Raw genomic sequence first — 19,145 nt, 5'->3', positions numbered from 1 at the left:
GGTGACTATATCATGAATCTGGTGGAGAGAATGCCAAGAGTTTTTAAAGCTGTCATCAAGGCAAAGGGTGGCTTCTTTGAAGAATTTCAATTATACGTTTTTGGTTACCACATGATTCCATATGTGTTATTTCATAGTTGTGATGTCTTCACTATTAGTCTACAATGTAGAAAATAGTAAAAATAAAGAAAACCCGGGAATGAGTAGATTCTGTATATTACTGTTCTGTACTTTGTCATGTATATGTACATTTTATGTGGACCCCAGGAAGAGTAGCTTCTGCATGCGCAGTAGCTAATGGGGATCCTTATAAAGTAAACCAAGAAGACAGTGAATATTCCTGAGTGGTCAAGTGACTTAAATCTGCTTGAAAATCCATGGAAAGACCTGAAAGTGGTTGTCTAATAGTGATCAACAATCAATTTGACAGAGTTTGAAACATTTAGAAAATAATCAAGGGCAAATGTTGCACAATCCAGGTGTGGAAAGCTCTTAGACTTACCCAAGACTCACAGCTGTGATCGCTGCTGCCAAATGTGATTCTAATGTATTGACTCAGGGGGTTGAATACTTATGTAATCAAGATATAATTGTGTTTTATTTTTCATACCATATAGAGTATTTTGGTAGATATTTCACAAAAAATGACATTTGAATCCATTTGAATTCCAATATGTAAGACAATAAAATGTGGAAAAAGTCAAAACTGACACATTTTGATGGGGATTTTTTTGTAGTGTAACTTATTTTGACGGACTGGTGCATCAACTGACTCTAGAGGTTAACTATTTAGCAGTCTTATGGATAGGGGGTAGAAGCTGATCAGGGTCCGGTTGGTACAGACTTGGTGCATCGGTACCGCTTGCTGTCAGGTAGAGGAGAAAATAGTCTCTGACTTGGGTGGCTTCAGTCTTTGACAATCTTTAGGGCCTTCCACTGTTCTGACACCGCCTTTTTGTAGAGGTCCTGGATGGCAGGGAGTTTGGCTCCAGTGTTGTACTGGGCCGTACGCACTACCCTCTGTAGCGCCTTGTTGTCGGATGCCAAGCAGGTACTATATCAAGCTGTGATGCAGCCAGTCAAAATGCTCTCAGTGGTACAGCTGTAGAACCTTTTGAGGATCTGCCAAATATTTTTGAGGGGGAAGAGGCACTGCCATGCCATCTTCATGACTGCGTTGGTGTGTGTGGACCACATTAATTCTTCAGTGATGTGGACACTGAGGAACTTGAAGCTCTCAACCCATTCCACTACAGCCCTGTCGATGTGGATGGAGTCATGCCTGGCCCTCCGCTTCGTGTAGTCCACGATCAGCACCCCTTGTCTTGCTGAAGTTGAGGGAGAGGTTGTTGTCCTGGCACCACACTGCCAAATCACTGACCTCCTTTTTATAAGCGGTCTCATTGTCTTTGGTGATTAGTTACTAATGGGTAAAAAGTATACAAGAAGGACCAAAGTAAGAATCTATTTAAAGTAAAGAAAACTGTGGCTCTGCCACTTGGTAAATAGCTGAGGGGTGAGGGAAATGTAACCTCTCTCAGGCATTTTGTCTAGTGCAAGGACTGACAGTCCAAAGATGAAAATTATATTTAACTGGTTTAAGATATCAATTATTTACAAACAATGGAGTTAAACAAGCTTCATTTGAAGTGTAATGAAGACAATAGTGAATATAGCAGAATGTTTATTAGTGATGCAAACTATATCATAATATATATAAATATGGGTCTTTTATATTTATATTTTCAAAAATATTTCGGACAAACGTTGAAAAAAGCTGTGAGTTTGTGAGATTATGTTAGCTTCAAATGTCATGACGAAGTTGTTTATTTCTCTCAGACATAACAAAATGTAGTGTAAACTAAATATCCAATCTGTATCCAGCTATCAATCCAAAACGATTTGGATCGGACTCTACAATGCATTCTTTCACACAGGATTGTGACATTTTTAACTCAAGTGATGCATTTCTCTTCAGAGGGGAATATCTTTCTCTGTGAGAGGTACAATCACACTGTTTTACATCATGAATGCTTATAGATTTAAGAGAGTCACTGAATATTTTTACGATGTCTAAAATCCCTGATGTAATTCTGGATTGGAAGACCAAGCTTTAACTTCCTGACTGATGTTTTGAGATGTTGCTTCAATATATCCACATCATTTTCCTACCTCATCATGCCATCTAGTTTGTGAAGTGCACCAGTCCCTCCTGCAGCAAAGCACCCCCACAACATGATGCTGCCACCCCCATGCTTCACAGTTGGGATGGTGATCTTCGGCTTGCAAGCCTCCCCCTTTTTCCCCCAAACATAACGATGGTTATTATGGCCATAAAGTTCTATTTATGTTTCATCAGACCAGAGGACATTTCTCCAAAAAGTCCGATCATTGTTCACATGTGCAGTTGCAAACCGTAGTCTGGCTTTTTTTATGGCAGTTTTGGAGCAGTGGCTTCTTCCTTGCTAAGCAGCCTTTCAGGTTATGTCGATATAGGACTAATTTTACTGTGGATATAGATACTTTTGTACCTGTTTCCTCCAGCATCTTCACAAGGTCCTTTGCTGTTGTTCTGGGATTGATTTGCACTTTTCGCACCAAAGTACGTTCATCTCTAGGAGACAGAACGCATCTCCTTCCTGAGCAGTATGACGGCTGCGTGGTCCCATGGTGTTTTACACTTGCGTACTATTGTTCGTACAGATGAACATGGTACTTTCAGGCGTTTGTAAATTGCTCCCAAGGATGAACCAGACTTGTGGAGGTCTACAATTATTTTTCTGAGGTCTTGGCTGATTTCTTTAGATTTTCCCATGATGTCAAGCAAAGAGGCACTGAGTTTGAAGGTAGGCCTTGAAATACATCCACAGGTACACCTCCAATTGACTCAAATGATGTCAATTAACCTATCAGATGCTTCTAAAGCCATAACATCATTTTCGGGAATTTTCCAAGCTGTTTAAAGGCGCAGTCAACATAGTGTATGTAAACTTCTGACCCACTGGAATTGTGATACAGTGAATTATAAGTGAAATAATCTGTCTGTAAACAATTGTTGGAAATTCCTGATTTGGAGGTATCTGAAAAAATGTGTTGTTGGCATGTTAAACTTACCCTGTAATTATTGAAATGAAGCTAAATAACCATCAATGTATAAGTTACCAATTGTTGTGAGCCCCTTCTCCCTCCACTGTGAAAACACCATATCATCCAATACAGGGTGAAAAGCATGATTCAGGCAAATCGGGCTGTCAATGTATATAGTGGGTATGTTAAGAAAATACCTAATCTGTTTCTAGATCCTAAGAGTATGAGAAATGACTGGTTTAGAGTCATACGTGGCTTTTTTCACATATGCTAGACTATTAACAAGTGCAGGGAGTGAGGAACGTTGACAGGAGGCCTGCTCAATCAAAAGCCATGAAGGCATATCATTCTGTCGCATCCCAGGTAAACTTTCCCTCCAGAAAGACACAATGTTCAGATTAGCAGCCCAATAATACAGTTTAAAGTGAGGAAGGCCAAAGCCCCCCCTCTATCTTGTACTTGCATAAATGCTTTTTTGAAATTCTGGCTGCCTTGTTATCCCATAAAAATGGAATTACTATTGAATCCAGTTTCTTAAAATAGCTTTGTGGTATGAAATTGGGTTGATATTGGAAGAGGTAAAGAAACCTGGGTAGGACAACCATTTTAATAGCGTTTATACGACCAACCAAGGAGATAGGCAGAGTATTCCAAAAATCTATATTTTGTTTAAGCTGATAAATGTTCATTTCCAAATTCGCTTTCAATAGCTGATCAAGTTCTCTTGTCACCGCAATGCCAAGGCTTGTGAACTTGTCCATCACTGTTTTAAATGGGGTAGATTGCAGAAATTGCATATCCACAGTCCGTGATATCGGCATCAATTCAGTTTTTTGTCCCTCTTTGTTTCTTGGGACCTAGAACAAGCATCTCAGTTTTCTCTGAGTTTAAAAGTCGAAAATTTGCCGCCATCTACTTCCTTGTCTGAAACACAGGCTTCCAGGGAGGGCAATTTTGGGGCTTCACCATGTTTCATCGACATGTACAGCTGGGTGTCATCCACATAGTAATGAAAGTTAACATTATGTTTCTGAATGACATCACCAAGAGGTAAAATATATAGTGAAAACAAGAGTGGTCCTAAAACTGAGCCTTAAAGGACCACCTGAAATTTACAGTTGATTTGAGGACAAACCATCTATAGAGACAAACTGATATCTTTCCGACAGATAAGATCTAAACCAGGCCAGAACTTGTCCGTGTAGACCAATTTGGGTTTCCAATCTCTCCAAAAGAATGTGGTGTTAAGAAGACATCACCATGGAATGTCTACAGTGAGGGAAAAAAGTATTTGATCACCTGCTGATTTTGTACATTTGCCCACTGACAAAGAAATGATCAGTCTATAATTTTAATGGTAGGTTTATTTGAACAGTGAGAGACAGAATAACAACAAAAAATCCAGAAAAACGCATGTCAAAAACATTATAAAATGAGCTGTGAGCTGTGAGGGGAACGGCACCTCCGTACCTTCAGGCTCTGATCAGGCCCTACACCCAAACAAGGGCACTGCGTTCATCCACCTCTGGCCTGCTCGCCTCCCTACCTCTGAGGAAGCACAGCTCCCGCTCAGCCCAGTCAAAACTGTTCGCTGCTCTGGCACCCCAATGGTGGAACAAGCTCCCACACGACACCAGGACAGCGGAGTCAATCACCACCTTCTGGAGACACCTGAAACCCCACCTCTTTAAGGAATACCTAGGATAGGAAAAAGTAATCCTTCTAACCCCCCCCCCCCTTAAAAGATTTAGATGCACTATTGTAAAGTGGTTGTTCCACTGGATATCATAAGGTGAATGCACCAATTTGTAAGTCGCTGGATAAGAGCGTCTGCTAAATGACTTAAATGTAAATGTAAATGTTATTAGTCAAGGCGGCATGAGATAGTAACAATTAGACTTTTTTATTTTACCTTTATTTAACTAGGCAAGTCAGTTAAGAACAAATTCTTATTTTCAATGACGGCCTATGACATGTTGAGTCAGGCATCACACTCCAAATCTACATGTTCACAAGTGATACCCACATGTTGCTGGTTAGAATGAAGCTCCTCGCCCAAAATGCTAAATAAGTAGTTTGGGTAACACTTTGTCAATGTTAAAAGTATCATGCATAACAACCTTCATATTTTAACATCATTCGTAAGGAACCTTCAAAATAAGTTTTTTTTTCATTACAGAAAGTTATTAAGATATTATGAAGTTAAATTATTTTAGTTTAAATAATCTGGTCTGAGTGAACAGTATTGTTGGTGGTGTTACTGACTGGGTTAGTCCTGTGCACCACAAGGCTGTATTAGTCTTTGCTGAGCTAAAGCCAAGGCATAAGCTTCTGGCTCGATGGGGTTTATGTCGGTATCAGTAAAGCAATTCCTGACCAACACTAATTTATAAAGCTCTTTTTACATCAAATGTGATTGATTGATTTGATCTAATACATGTTTTCAGATATCAGGCAAAGTTACTCAACACGTTACATTGCCATCAATTGCTCTGACCTGGGTTCAAATACTATTGAGCCTGTCTGGAGTGACTGCCAGAAAGATGGGGTTTGCTATTTTGGGACTACTGCAATGGTTCCATTGTGCCAGGCAAGCTAAATCATCGACCACAGCTCTTCTGGCCTTGAGAAAGTTACATAACCCCTAATCTGCTACCTGGGTACTGCTCTGAGGTTTACCTGGTGCTCCCAGATTGTTGTGTGATTAGTATGTCAGAGGGTTGGGTACTTTGACAGAATAAATAAAATATTTATCAAATTCCTCATGAATGACGTTGAATAAATGTGTTCTAAAAGTTGTTATGAATGATACTGGAACACTCATCAAGATTTTATGTATACCCCCCATTTGTTTTAGATCAACTAATGCAACATTGGCATGCAGAATATTCCCCTTGGTTGACAGGAACTCCCTGAGGAAGACAGGAAAACTGTGCATCAATGTTTAACCTTAAATAAAGTGATACTGACAGTCAGCTGGAGAGGGAAAACCTGCATACTTCAGATGCACGTTTGTGTTGCCATGAACCTTGCAGAGGTTAAATATGCGCCCAGAAATAGGTCAATACTATTATGCATTTACTTTTTGATAGCTTTAATAAAGATTTTAGTCCTTAGACCCTGAGTCTTTAAAGGGGAAATCTGGGATTCAAACAACAACAAAGCAGACACCCCACCACTTAAGTAAACGTAACCACTCTCAAATTCATAGATGTAGCTATGGATGCAAGGACTGACCATCCATGATATCAAAATGATGAGGACCAAGGCACTCTTCAAAATACTGAAACACTATTGTAGAAAATATTTAAAAATAACTTTAACAGTCTTAAAATATGTATTTTTTTTTTATCCAGCCACAAGATACACATTTTTATAAATTTCTCCAAATATATCAACTGTAGTCCAAAAAATATAAGGTATTTCGCACATAATATTTTATCAGAAATTTATTTTTTGTTATATTGTTAAACATTTATTTATTGCTTTTCAGCAGGTACACACATATGTTTAGGTGTCAACATTCTTCATTGTAAGCAATCATTTTTGTAAAATTATTTTAGCATCTGGAAAATGCTCCCCATAAAAGCAGAAATCCAAGATGATTTCCTCCATTGTTGGGCTCACCATGTGGGGTCATTGTGACCCTCAATCATATTTACCAGCTGATTACAACCTATCTTGACACCACTTTTGTTAGAGATTCATAAACTGAATCTACTGTTAAAAGAAATAAAATAAAATGTATTTATATAGCCCTTCTTACATCAGCTGATATCTCAAAGTGCTGTACAGAAACCCAGCCTAAAACCCCAAACAGCAAGCAATGCAGGTGTAGAAGCACGGTGGCTAGGAAAAACTCCCTAGAAAGGCCAAAACCTAGGAAAAAACCTAGAGAGGAACCAGGCTATGAGGGGTGGCCAGTCCTCTTCTGGCTGTGCCGGGTGGAGATTATAACAGAACATGGCCAAAATGTTCAAATGTTCATAAATGACCAGCATGGTCAAATAATAATAATCACAGTAGTTGTCGAAGGTGCAACTAGTCAGCACCTCAAGAGTAAATGTCAGTTGGCTTTTCATAGCCGATCATTGAGAGTATCTCTACCGCTCCTGCTGTCTTTAGAGAGTTGAAAACAGCAGGTCTGGGACAGGTAGCACGTCCGGTGACCAGGTCAGGGTTCCATAGCCGCAGGCAGAACAGTTGAAACTGGAGCAGCAGCACGGCCAGGTGGACGGGGGAGAGCAAGGAGTCATCATGTCAGGTAGTCCTGAGGCATGGTCCTAGGGCTCAGGTCCTCCGAGAGAGAGAAAGAAAGAAAGAAAGAAAGAAAGAAAGAAAGAAAGAAAGAAAGAAAGAAAGAAAGAGAGAATTAGAGAGAGCATACTTAAATTCACACAGGACACCGGATGAGACAGGAGAAATACTCCAGATATAACAGACTGACCATAGCCCCCCGACACATAAACTACTGCAGCATAAATACTGGAGGCTGAGACAGGAGGGGTCAGGAGACACTGTGGCCCCATCCGATGATACCCCCGGACAGGGCCAAACAGGAAGGATATAATCCCACCCACTTTGCCAAAGCACAGCCTCCACACCACTTGAGGGATATCTTCATCCACCAACTTACCATCCTGAGACAAGGCCGAGTATAGCCCACAAAGATTAAATAAGGAAACAACAATGTTTTTAAAAAGATATGGGAAGTAGCACATGTGTGAATGTAGAACTGTTAAATAGAAAAAGGCTGACTGCTTACTTTAGGCCACTGACTAAATTAAATGAATGGCTCCAAAGTTAAGTCAATTAAGCACAATTATACAAGTTTCTAGCTACAGAAAATCTTTTACAAAATGTATTTGTCACCTAAACAGTTTACAATAAATTAAGGTCAGTACATAACTGTTATTATACTCTCAAACAGATTCTTTGCCCCTCCCTATTTAAAAAAAAAAAATTGTCCACCCCAAATTGTTTGTCCCGAACACCTAACCAGTTTCCTATACCACGTCAGTACCTGGGGGAAAAAATGAAAGCATTATTAGGCTAAGAACCTTCCACTTGCATTCCTCTGTCCCTCCCTTTTTCGTCACCTTTATCTTATTATCTTTGGTGCCTCCCAAAATATTACGTCACCTGAAAGACAGACTATTTGGCATCAAACCAGCCCTATAGTAATATAAATACAGACTAGGAATACATTGGCATGACAGTATACACAGGAACAGTTCAATTGTAAGCTTGAAATGGTTAACAGAACTAGACAGATAATGAGATTTTAGAGTTGATATAAGCTAGATATTGTGATTGTTTATTGTCATTAACCAAGACCTTCATCAATTGATATTGGGAGAAATTACAGAAATAGGTGGCTGGCATTGAGGTGTTTGCTGTAGGTAAGTAATAACCTTTACTGTATAATGGAATATATAAATGGAAAATATTTGATACATTTTTTTCAAATAAATTGCACACAGCACAAAAAATGTAAATACATACAAATATAACAAGGTAAAATGGTCTTATAAGAAAAGATCAAAATCCAAAATGGATAATGTAAAGCAAAAACATTGAAACTATGAAGATGATGGTTATTATGTACACGTTATATGTAAACACCCATACACTTTTGATTAACTACTAAGCTGTCACAGAATATGTATAGGAACATGTAGTTAATTGCTGGCAGACCATTTGAAAACTTTAAATTTACATAATTTACAGTGCCTTCAGAAAGTATTAATGCTTCTTGATTTATTCCACATTTTGTTGTGTTACAGCCTGGTCTTAATGATGAAATGCCCATGCATGTTATGTAAATGTGAACATGAGTTAATGCCGCCACTTCAGATCACTCTGACGTTTTTTGTACCCAATGATTTATGACAACTTCCTTGATAGGTCAAGGAAAGTGTGTACATAAAATGTTTTATGTACACACTTTATTATAATTATTATGAAATGCACATTGTTATATTATAGGGGTGTCAGGTAGCCTAGTGGTTAGAATATTGGGCCAGTAACCAAAAGGTTGCTAGATTGAATCCCTGAGCTGAGAAGGTAAAAATCTGTTGTTTTGCCCCTGAACAAGGCAGTTAACCCAATGTTCCTAGGCTGTCATTGTAAGTAAGAATTTGTTCTTAACTGACTTGCTTAGTTAAAGGAAGGTTAAATAAAAAATATAAATATTTGTAACATATGCTTGTTTTCCTTATACTCCAGGATTTTGTGAGTGTTTTTATTTTGCACACTTATGTAGACATTGCTCCAGCCACATCCGTTCAACGTGTTTAATGCTTGAGGCCTATATGTGAAGCTTAATAGAGCACTGATATTAGCAAGAGCAGTGTGCAGGTTTCCTATTTTTCTCATCTTTTTAAGAATATAGAAAATGGATTGGTCAACTTTTGATAGCCAAGTTTAAATACTTGTGTTTTTTAAGCAGCAAAATGCGGATTTCTCCTGAAAAATTGCAACGCTAATGTGGATTTTACTATTTCATGTATTATATTTTATATTTGAAAAAACATCCACTTTTGATGAACTACGCCGATTACTTTCACAGAATATGTGTGAATTGCTGGTCGCTGGCAGACCATTTGCAAATTTGAAATGCCCATTCCTCTTTTATGAAGTAACATGATTGGTGGGATGAGGTAATAGGCTGATTTCTCATGGGAAAAAATGCAATGCTAATCTGGATTTTACTGTGTAATTTCACTAAAGTATATAAATCCATGTTCACAGCAGTTATAGTGACTGTTGTGAAATTATTCACACCCTTGCAAAAGTTTTCACATTTTGTTTCCTTATTTTTAACAATATTCTTCACAAGCTACTTTTATTCACAGAGATGTCTTGAATTAATAATTATTCACACCTCTTGATCTGGCACACCTAAATGAGTTGCATAAATTTGCTTAACAAGTTGCAGATTAAGTTGATAAGTGTCCACCGCTGCACATTAATAGTGGTTTATGACCTGTCAATAAAATGTATATATTTTTCTTTCTATTCAGAAAACAACTGCATCAACTAAGTCCAAAATGAAGACACAGAAACTGACAGCTACATTTTTTACCATGGGTATGTAGTACACTGAATTTTAATCCGTGATCATGTTTCTAACTAATTATTTACTATTTGCTAACTTCATGCCAACTCGTGTATTAATCCTGAATCAAAATATTAACAACCAAAAAGGCAAGATGGTGACAAAATAGACCATATACATGTAGATCATGTAATTATAATAATGAGTAATTATGTACATAGTCTTTGCATATGATGTTACAATGCTTATGATTTTTTTCTAAATATGTTTATTTTGACATTTCATGGGGGCAATTTTACATTTTGCCTAGTCTAATGTCAAATGTCTCACCTCGATTAAATACATTTCAAAATATAAAAAGGAAAATGACTCAATTGTAAGCGCTAAATATTATCACACTGCTGTATCCTCTATTACTTGAATTATATTACCACACTACTGTAATGAAAAATGTACCATCTTTTCAACAACAAAAAAATGCAACTCAAGTAGCTCCTAATCTCAATAAGGTATTATAGGTAATATTATTAACAATCAAGGGAATCATTTCCGTATTTAATTAATGTAGCTATAAATTATAATTGAATATTGTATATAATAAAGATGTCAAAAACTGCACCATGCTGATGAAGGGAAATCTTGGAAATGTTGATAGTGTGCGCAATAAACATATTAACCATTCATCTCATAAACCACAGTGTTTTTATGCTGGAATATCCATGGAGTTCCGACCACAACTGCAGTTAACACAACTGAAGCTCCTACGACAACTGCAGCTCCTACGACAACTGCAGCTCCTACGACAACAACTGTAGCTCCTATAACAATAACTGCAGCTCCTACTACAACAACTGTAGCTCCTATGACAATAACTGTAGCTCCTACTACAACTGTAGCTCTTACAACCACTACAACTGCAGCACCTACTTCAACAACTACAACTGAAGCTCCTACGATAACCACAACTGCAGCACCTGCTTCGACAACTACAAGTGAAGCTGCTACGACAACCACAACTTCAGCGCCTACAACGACAACTACAACGACAACTACAACACCTACTACGACAACTACAACACCAACTACGACAACCACAACACCTACTACAACAACCACAGCTGTATCTCCTACGACAACATCTGTAGCTCCTATGACGACTACAACTGCAGCACCTACTTCAACAACCACTGCAGCTCTTACAACCACTACATATGCAGTTCCTACAACAACGACAACTGAAGCTCCTACGACAACCACAACGGCAGCTCTAACTACAACATCTGTAGCTCCTACGTCCACTACAACAGCAGCACCTACTACAACAACTACAAATGCAGCTCCTACGACAACCACAACTGCAGCTCCTACTACAACTTTAGATCACACGACCATTACAACAGAAGCACCCACTACGACCACTACAAACGCAGCTCTTACGAGAACCGCAACTGATACTCCTACTACAACTTTAGATACTACGACCACTACAACAGCAGCACCTACAACGACAACTGTAGCTCCAACGACAACCACAACTGTAGCTCCAAGTACAACTGTAGCTCCTACCACCACAACTACACCGCATACTTCGACAACCGTAGCACCTACGACCACAACTACACCACCTACTTCGACAACCGCTGCATCTGCTAAAATAACTACAACTGACGCTCCTACAACACCATCTGTAGCTCTTACAACCACTACAACTTCAGCACCTACTTCAACAACTACAACTGAAGCTCCTACGATAACCACAACTGCAGCACCTGCTACGACAACTACAACTGAAGCTGCTACGACAACCACAACTTCAGCGCCTACTACGACAACTACAACACCTACTACGACAACACCTACTACGACAACCACAACTGTAGCACCTACGACAACATCTGTAGCTCCTATGACCACTACAACTGCAGCACCTACTTCTACAACCACTGCAGCTCTTACAACCACTACATCAGCAGCACCTACTTCGACAACTACAAATGCAGTTCTTACAACAACGACAACTGAAGCTCGTACGACAAGCACAACTGCAGCTCCAACTACAACATCTGTAGCTCCTACGACCACTACAAAAGCAGCACCTACTACAACAACTACAAATGCAGCTCCTACGATAACCACAACTGCAGCACCTGCTACGACAACTACAACTGAAGCTGCTACGACAACCACAACTTCAGCGCCTACTACGACAACTACAATACCTACCACGACAACTACAACACCTACTACGACAACCACAACTGTAGCTCCTACGACAACATCTGAAGCTCCTATGACCACTACAACTGTAGCACCTACTTCAACAACCACTGCAGCTCTTACAACCACTACATCAGCAGCACCTACTTCGACAACTACAAATGCAGTTCCTACAACAACGACAACTGAAGCTCCTACGACAACCACAACTGTAGCTCCAAGTACAACCGTAGCACCTACGACCACAACTACACCATCTACTTTGACAACCGCTGCATCTGCTAAAATAACTACAACTGACGCACCTACAACACCATCTGTAGCTCTTACAACCACTACAACTGCAGCACCTACTTCAACAACTACAACTGAAGCTTCTACGATAACCACAACTGCAGCACCTGCTACGACAACTACAACTGAAGCTGCTACGACAACCACAACTTCAGCGCCTACTACGACAACTACAACACCTACTACGACAACTACAACACCTACTACGACAACCACAACTGTAGCTCCTACGACAACATCTGTAGCTCCTATGACCACTACAACTGCAGCATCTACTTCAACAACCACTGCAGCTCTTACAACCCCTACATCAGCAGCACCTACTTCAACAACTACAAATGCAGTTCCTACAACAACGACAACTGAAGCTCCTATGACAACCACAACTGCAGCTCCAACTGCAACATCTGTAGCTCCTACGACCACTACAACAGCAGCATCTACTACAACAACTACAAATGCAGCTCCTACGACAACCACAACTGCAGCTCCTACTACAACTTTAGATCCCACGACCATTACAACAGAAGCACCCACTACGACCACTACAAACGCAGCTCTTACGACAACCGCAACTGATACTCCTACTACAACTTTAGATACTACGACCACTACAACAGCAGCACCTACAACGACAACTGTAGCTCCTACGACAACCACAACTGTAGCTCCAAGTACAACTGTAGCTCCTACCACCACAACTACACCACCTACTTCAACAACTACAACTGAAGCTCCTACGATAACCACAACTGCAGCACCTGCTACGACAACTACAACTGAAGCTGCTACGACAACCACAACTTCAGTGCCTACTACGACAACTACAACACCTACTACAACACCTACTACGACAACTACAACACCTACTACGACAACTACAACACCTACTATGACAACCACAACTGTAGCTCCTACGACATCATCTGTAGCTCCTTTGACCACTACAACTGCAGCACCTACTTCAACAACCACTGCAGCTCTTACAACCACTACATCAGCAGCACCTACTTCGACAACTACAAATGCAGTTCCTACAACAACGACAACTGAAGCTCCTACGACAACCACAACTGCAGCTCCAACTACAATATCTGTAGCTCCTACGTCCACTACAACAGCAGGATCTACTACAACAACTACAAATGCAGCTCCTACGACAACCACAACTGCAGCTCTTACTACAACTTTAGATCCCACGACCATTACAACAGAAGCACCCACGACGACCATTACAAACACAGCTCCTACGACAACCGCAACTGATACTCCTACTGCAACTTTAGATACTACGACCACTACAACAGCAGCACCTACAACGACAACTGTAAATCCTACGACAACCACAACTGTAGCTCCAAGTACAACTGTAGCTCCTACCACCACAACTACACCACCTACTTCAACAACTACAACTGAAGCTCCTACGATAACCACAACTGCAGCACCTGCTACGACAACTACAACTGAAGCTGCTACGACAACCACAACTTCAGTGCCTACTACGACAACTACAACACCTACTACGACAACACCTACTACGACAACCACAACTGTAGCTCCTACGACACCATCTGTAGCTCCTATGACCACTACAACTGCAGCACCTACTTCAACAACCACTGCAGCTCTTACAACCACTACATCAGCAGCACCTACTTCGACAACTACAAATGCAGTTCCTACAACAACGACAACTGAAGCTCCTATGACAACCACAACGGCAGCTCTAACTACAACATCTGTAGCTCCTACGACCACAACAGCAGCATCTACTACAACAAATACAAATGCAGCTCCTACGACAACCACAACTGCAGCTCCTACTACAACTTTAGATCCCACGACCATTACAACAGAAGCACCCACTACGACCACTACAAACGCAGCTACTACGACAACCTCAACTGATACTCCTACTGCAACTTTAGATACTACGACCACTACAACAGCAGCACCTACAACGACAACTGTAGCTCCTACGACAACCACAACTGTAGCTCCAAGTACAACTGTAGCTCCTACCACCACAACTACACCACCTACTTCGACAACCGTAGCAACTACGACCACAACTACACCACCTACTTCGACAACCGCTGCATCTGCTAAAATAACTACAACTGACGCTCCTACAACACCATCTGTAGCTCTTACAACCACTACAACTGCAGCACCTACTTCAACAACTACAACTGAAGCTCCTACGATAACCACAACTGCAGCACCTGCTACAAAAACTACAACTGAAGCTGCTATGACAACCACAACTTCAGCGCCTACTACGACAACTACAACACCTACTACGACACCTACTACGACAACCACAACTGAAGCTCCTACGACATCATCTGTAGCTCCTATGACCACTACAACTGCAGCACCTACTTCAACAACCACTGCAGCTCTTACAACAACTACATCAGCAGTTCCTACAACAACGACAACTGAAGCTCCTACGACAACCACAACTGCAGCTCCAACTACAACATCTGTAGCTCCTACAACCACTACAACAGCAGCACCTACTACAACAACTACAAATGCAGCTCCTACGACAACCACATCTGCAGCTCCTACTACAACTTTAGATCCCACGACCATTACAACAGAAGCACCCACGACGACCATTACAAACGCAGCTCCTACGACAACCGCAACTGATACTCCTACTACAACTTTAGATACTACGACCACTACAACAGCAGCACCTACAACGACAACCACAACAGCAGCACCTACAACAACAACTGTAGCTTTTACGACAACAAATATGTCCCCAACCACTACAACGTCAGCAGCTACAGCGAAAATCACTTCAGCTCCTACTACAACAACTGTAGCTCTTACAGCCACTACGACTGCAGCACATACTACAACAACTACAACTGAAGCGCCTATGATAACCACAACTGCAGCACCTACTACGACAATTATAACTGAAGCTGCTACGACAACCACAATTGCAGCACCTATTACGACAACTGCAGCACCTACTACGACAACTGCAGCACCTACTATGACAACCACACCACCTACTACGACAACCACAACACCTACTACGACAACCACAACACCTACTACGACAACCACAACTGTAGCTCCTACGACAACCACAACTGTAGCTCCAAGTGCAACAACTGTAGCTCCTACGACCACAACTACACCACCTACTTCGACAACCGCTGCAGCATCTGCTAAAATAACTGCAACTGACGCTCCTACACCATATGTAGCTCTTACAACCACTACAACTGCAGCACCTACTTTAACAACTACAACTGAAGCTCCTACGATAACCACAACTGCAGCACCTACAACAACAACTGTAGCTTCTATGACAACAAATATATCCCCAACCACTACAACGTCAGCAGCTACAGCAAAAATCACTTCAGCTCCTACTACAACAACTGTAGCTCTTACAACCACTACGACTGCAACACATTCTACAACTACAACTAAAGCTACTACGACAACCACAACTGCAGCACCTACTACGACAACGACAACTGCAGCACCTACTACGACAATGACAAATGCAGTTCCTATGACAACCACAACTGCAGCTCCTACTACAACAACTTTAGATCGTACGACCACAACAACAGAAGCACCTACAACGACAACTGAAGGTCCTACGATAACCACAACAACATCTGTAGCTCCTTCGCCAACAACTGTAGCTCCTACGACCACTACAACTGCATCATCTACTTTGACAACCACTGCAGCACCTGCTACAATAACTACAACTGAAGCCCCTATGACAACCACAACACCTACTATGGCCATTACAACAGCAGCACCCATAACAAGAACTGTAGCTCCTATGATCAATACAACTTCAGCACCTACTTCGACAACCACTGCAGCACCTGCTACAATAACTACAACTGCAGCTCTTACAACAACCACAACTGCAGCTAAAGCTACAACCATAACTGCACCTCCTACTATAACATTTTTAGCTCTTATGACCCCTACATCAGCCGCACCTACAATGAAATCTGTTGCTCCTACAGCAACTGTTGCGCCTACAACCACTACATCTACCATACCTACAACAACAACTAAAGCTCTTACTCCAATAACTGTAGCTCCTTCAACCAGCACCACAAAAGCTGCTATGACAATCAATTCAGCTCTTACTAAAACAACCATTGGTCCTACCACCCCTACAACTGCAGCATCTACTACGACAACAACTACAGCTCTTACAACAACCACAATTGCAGCTACTATGATAACTGCAGCTCCTACAAGTGCAACTGCAGCTCCTACAGATGCAACTGCAGCTCCTACAGCTGCAACTCTTACAACTGCATCTGCAGCTCCTACAACTGCAGATGATAATGCTGCATTAATTAAAACAGCTGTAGCTCCTACAACCACTACAATGGCAGGTCCTTCAACAACCACAACTCCAGCTCCTTCGACAACCACAACGAAAGCTGCTACAACAACCACAAATATAGCTGCTACAACCACCACAACAGCAGCACCCACAACGACAACTGTAGAAGCTACCACACCACCTCCTACTCTTTTGCTGACCACTCCTTTCAATACCACAAGTGGAGGTTTTCCTGGCTGGGCTCTGGCCATTATCATCCCTTGTGGCATCGCTATCATTCTGGTACCCCTGTGGATCCTGCTATGTGTACGTATAGGCTTGTGTTCACTTGTGTACTGTTTACATATTTATTCAAAAAATATGCTAAATCTCTGCAATGATTTAATTTTACATGTGAATCATACTTCTCCATCTTGTTTTGCAGTGCATTTTATGTGGCGGATGTGTAGCTATAAGGAGACGCTGGCACAGACGCAGATCTTACAATGTACAGTACAGCAGAAGAAACGGTCTCTTCTGAGGTGACAACGCTAACATCTCTGGCCTATTGTAATCACAAGAACAGCCAATCATCTATATCTGCTAATCATGGCACTTTAATGCATGGAAAAATTACTTGACTACACAGCATTGCATCTGAGAAGATCAAGTGAAAATGTATAATAGGCTTAAAAGGCCACATGTTTTTTGTGCAATGTACTACTTTATATATTATGCATCTGAATGTTAATCAAAGTTACAGCTGAGCTGAACATAGTATGTTAATATATTTATTAGTTATGTCATTTGTGGTTTCAAGCTGTGCTGTCCACTTACTAAAACAGTTATCATTTATTTATTTCATGTATAATAAGCTTCATTCCAATATTTATTTTTTGTTTGTTATTTCCTCTCTTGATTAACTATGAACTAATTTATTTTAAACTTCAATACAGTACATGTTTCTTCAACTTATAGTTTGACAAATGTAATGAAAATACAAACCAGTATTATGATCAAATTTTATGTAAAGGTTTGACTGCAGGGTGATTATAGACAGCACATGTACACATCAAAAGTAGTCAAAATTGTCCGACCTGGCACCTTAATCTATGCAAAACTTATTAAAGACCAAGTTCAGTCAAAAAACGTGATTTTCTTATGTTTTGTATTCAGTGCCTTCAAAACGTATTCACACCCCTTGACTTAAAAATAATAATAATTGTGTTACAGCCTGAATTTGAAATGGATTAAATTGAGATTTTGTGACAATGGCCTACACACAATACCCCATACTGTCAAAGTGGTATTATGTTTTTAGAATTTTTTACAAATTAATTTAAAAAGTAAATATGTATTCAACCCTTTTGTTATGGCAAGCTTACAAAAGTTCACATAACAAGTCACATAATAAGTTGCATGGACAATCTGTGTTAAAAAGTAGAATTTAACATGATTTTGGAATGACTTCCTCATCTCTGTACAACCACAAACACCAGGGAGGTTTTCCAATGCCTCGCAAAGAAGGGCACTTATTGGTAGATGGGTTAAAGAAAAAAAACAGACATTGAATAGCCCTTTGAGCATGGTTAAGTTATGAATTACACTTTATGTGGTGTATCAGTGCACCCAGTCACTACCAAGATACTGCTTCCTAACTCAGTTGCTACAGTGGAAGGAAACCGCTCAGGAATTTCACCATGAGGCCAATGGTGACTTTAAATCAGTTACAAAGTTTATTGGCTGTGATAGGAGAAAACTTAGGGTGGACCAACAACATTGCAGTTATTCCACAACACTAACTAAGAGTGAAAAGAGTGAAAAGAAGAATGCCCATATAAAATGTAGCAAAGGCATTCACCTTTTGTCCTAAATACAAGGTGTTATGTTTTGGGCAAATCCAATACAACACATTACGCCAAGGACTTGGGAGTTTTTCAGGATAAAACATAAATGGAATGGAGCTAAGCACAGGTAAAATCCTAGAGGAAAACCTGGTTCAGTCTGCTTTCCACCAGACATTGGGAGATGAATTCACCTTTCTACAGGACAATAACCGAAAACACAAGGCCAAATCTACACTGTCTCTTGGTGTCTTTCACACATACATAAACATATACATATGTATTTAAACGCAGCAAAAAAGAAACG

Source organism: Salmo salar, chromosome 27 (assembly GCF_965601325.2).
Source record: "Salmo salar chromosome 27, fSalSal1, whole genome shotgun sequence".
Taxonomy (NCBI): domain Eukaryota; kingdom Metazoa; phylum Chordata; class Actinopteri; order Salmoniformes; family Salmonidae; genus Salmo; species Salmo salar.
Note: the sequence above shows the minus strand (reverse complement) of the source record.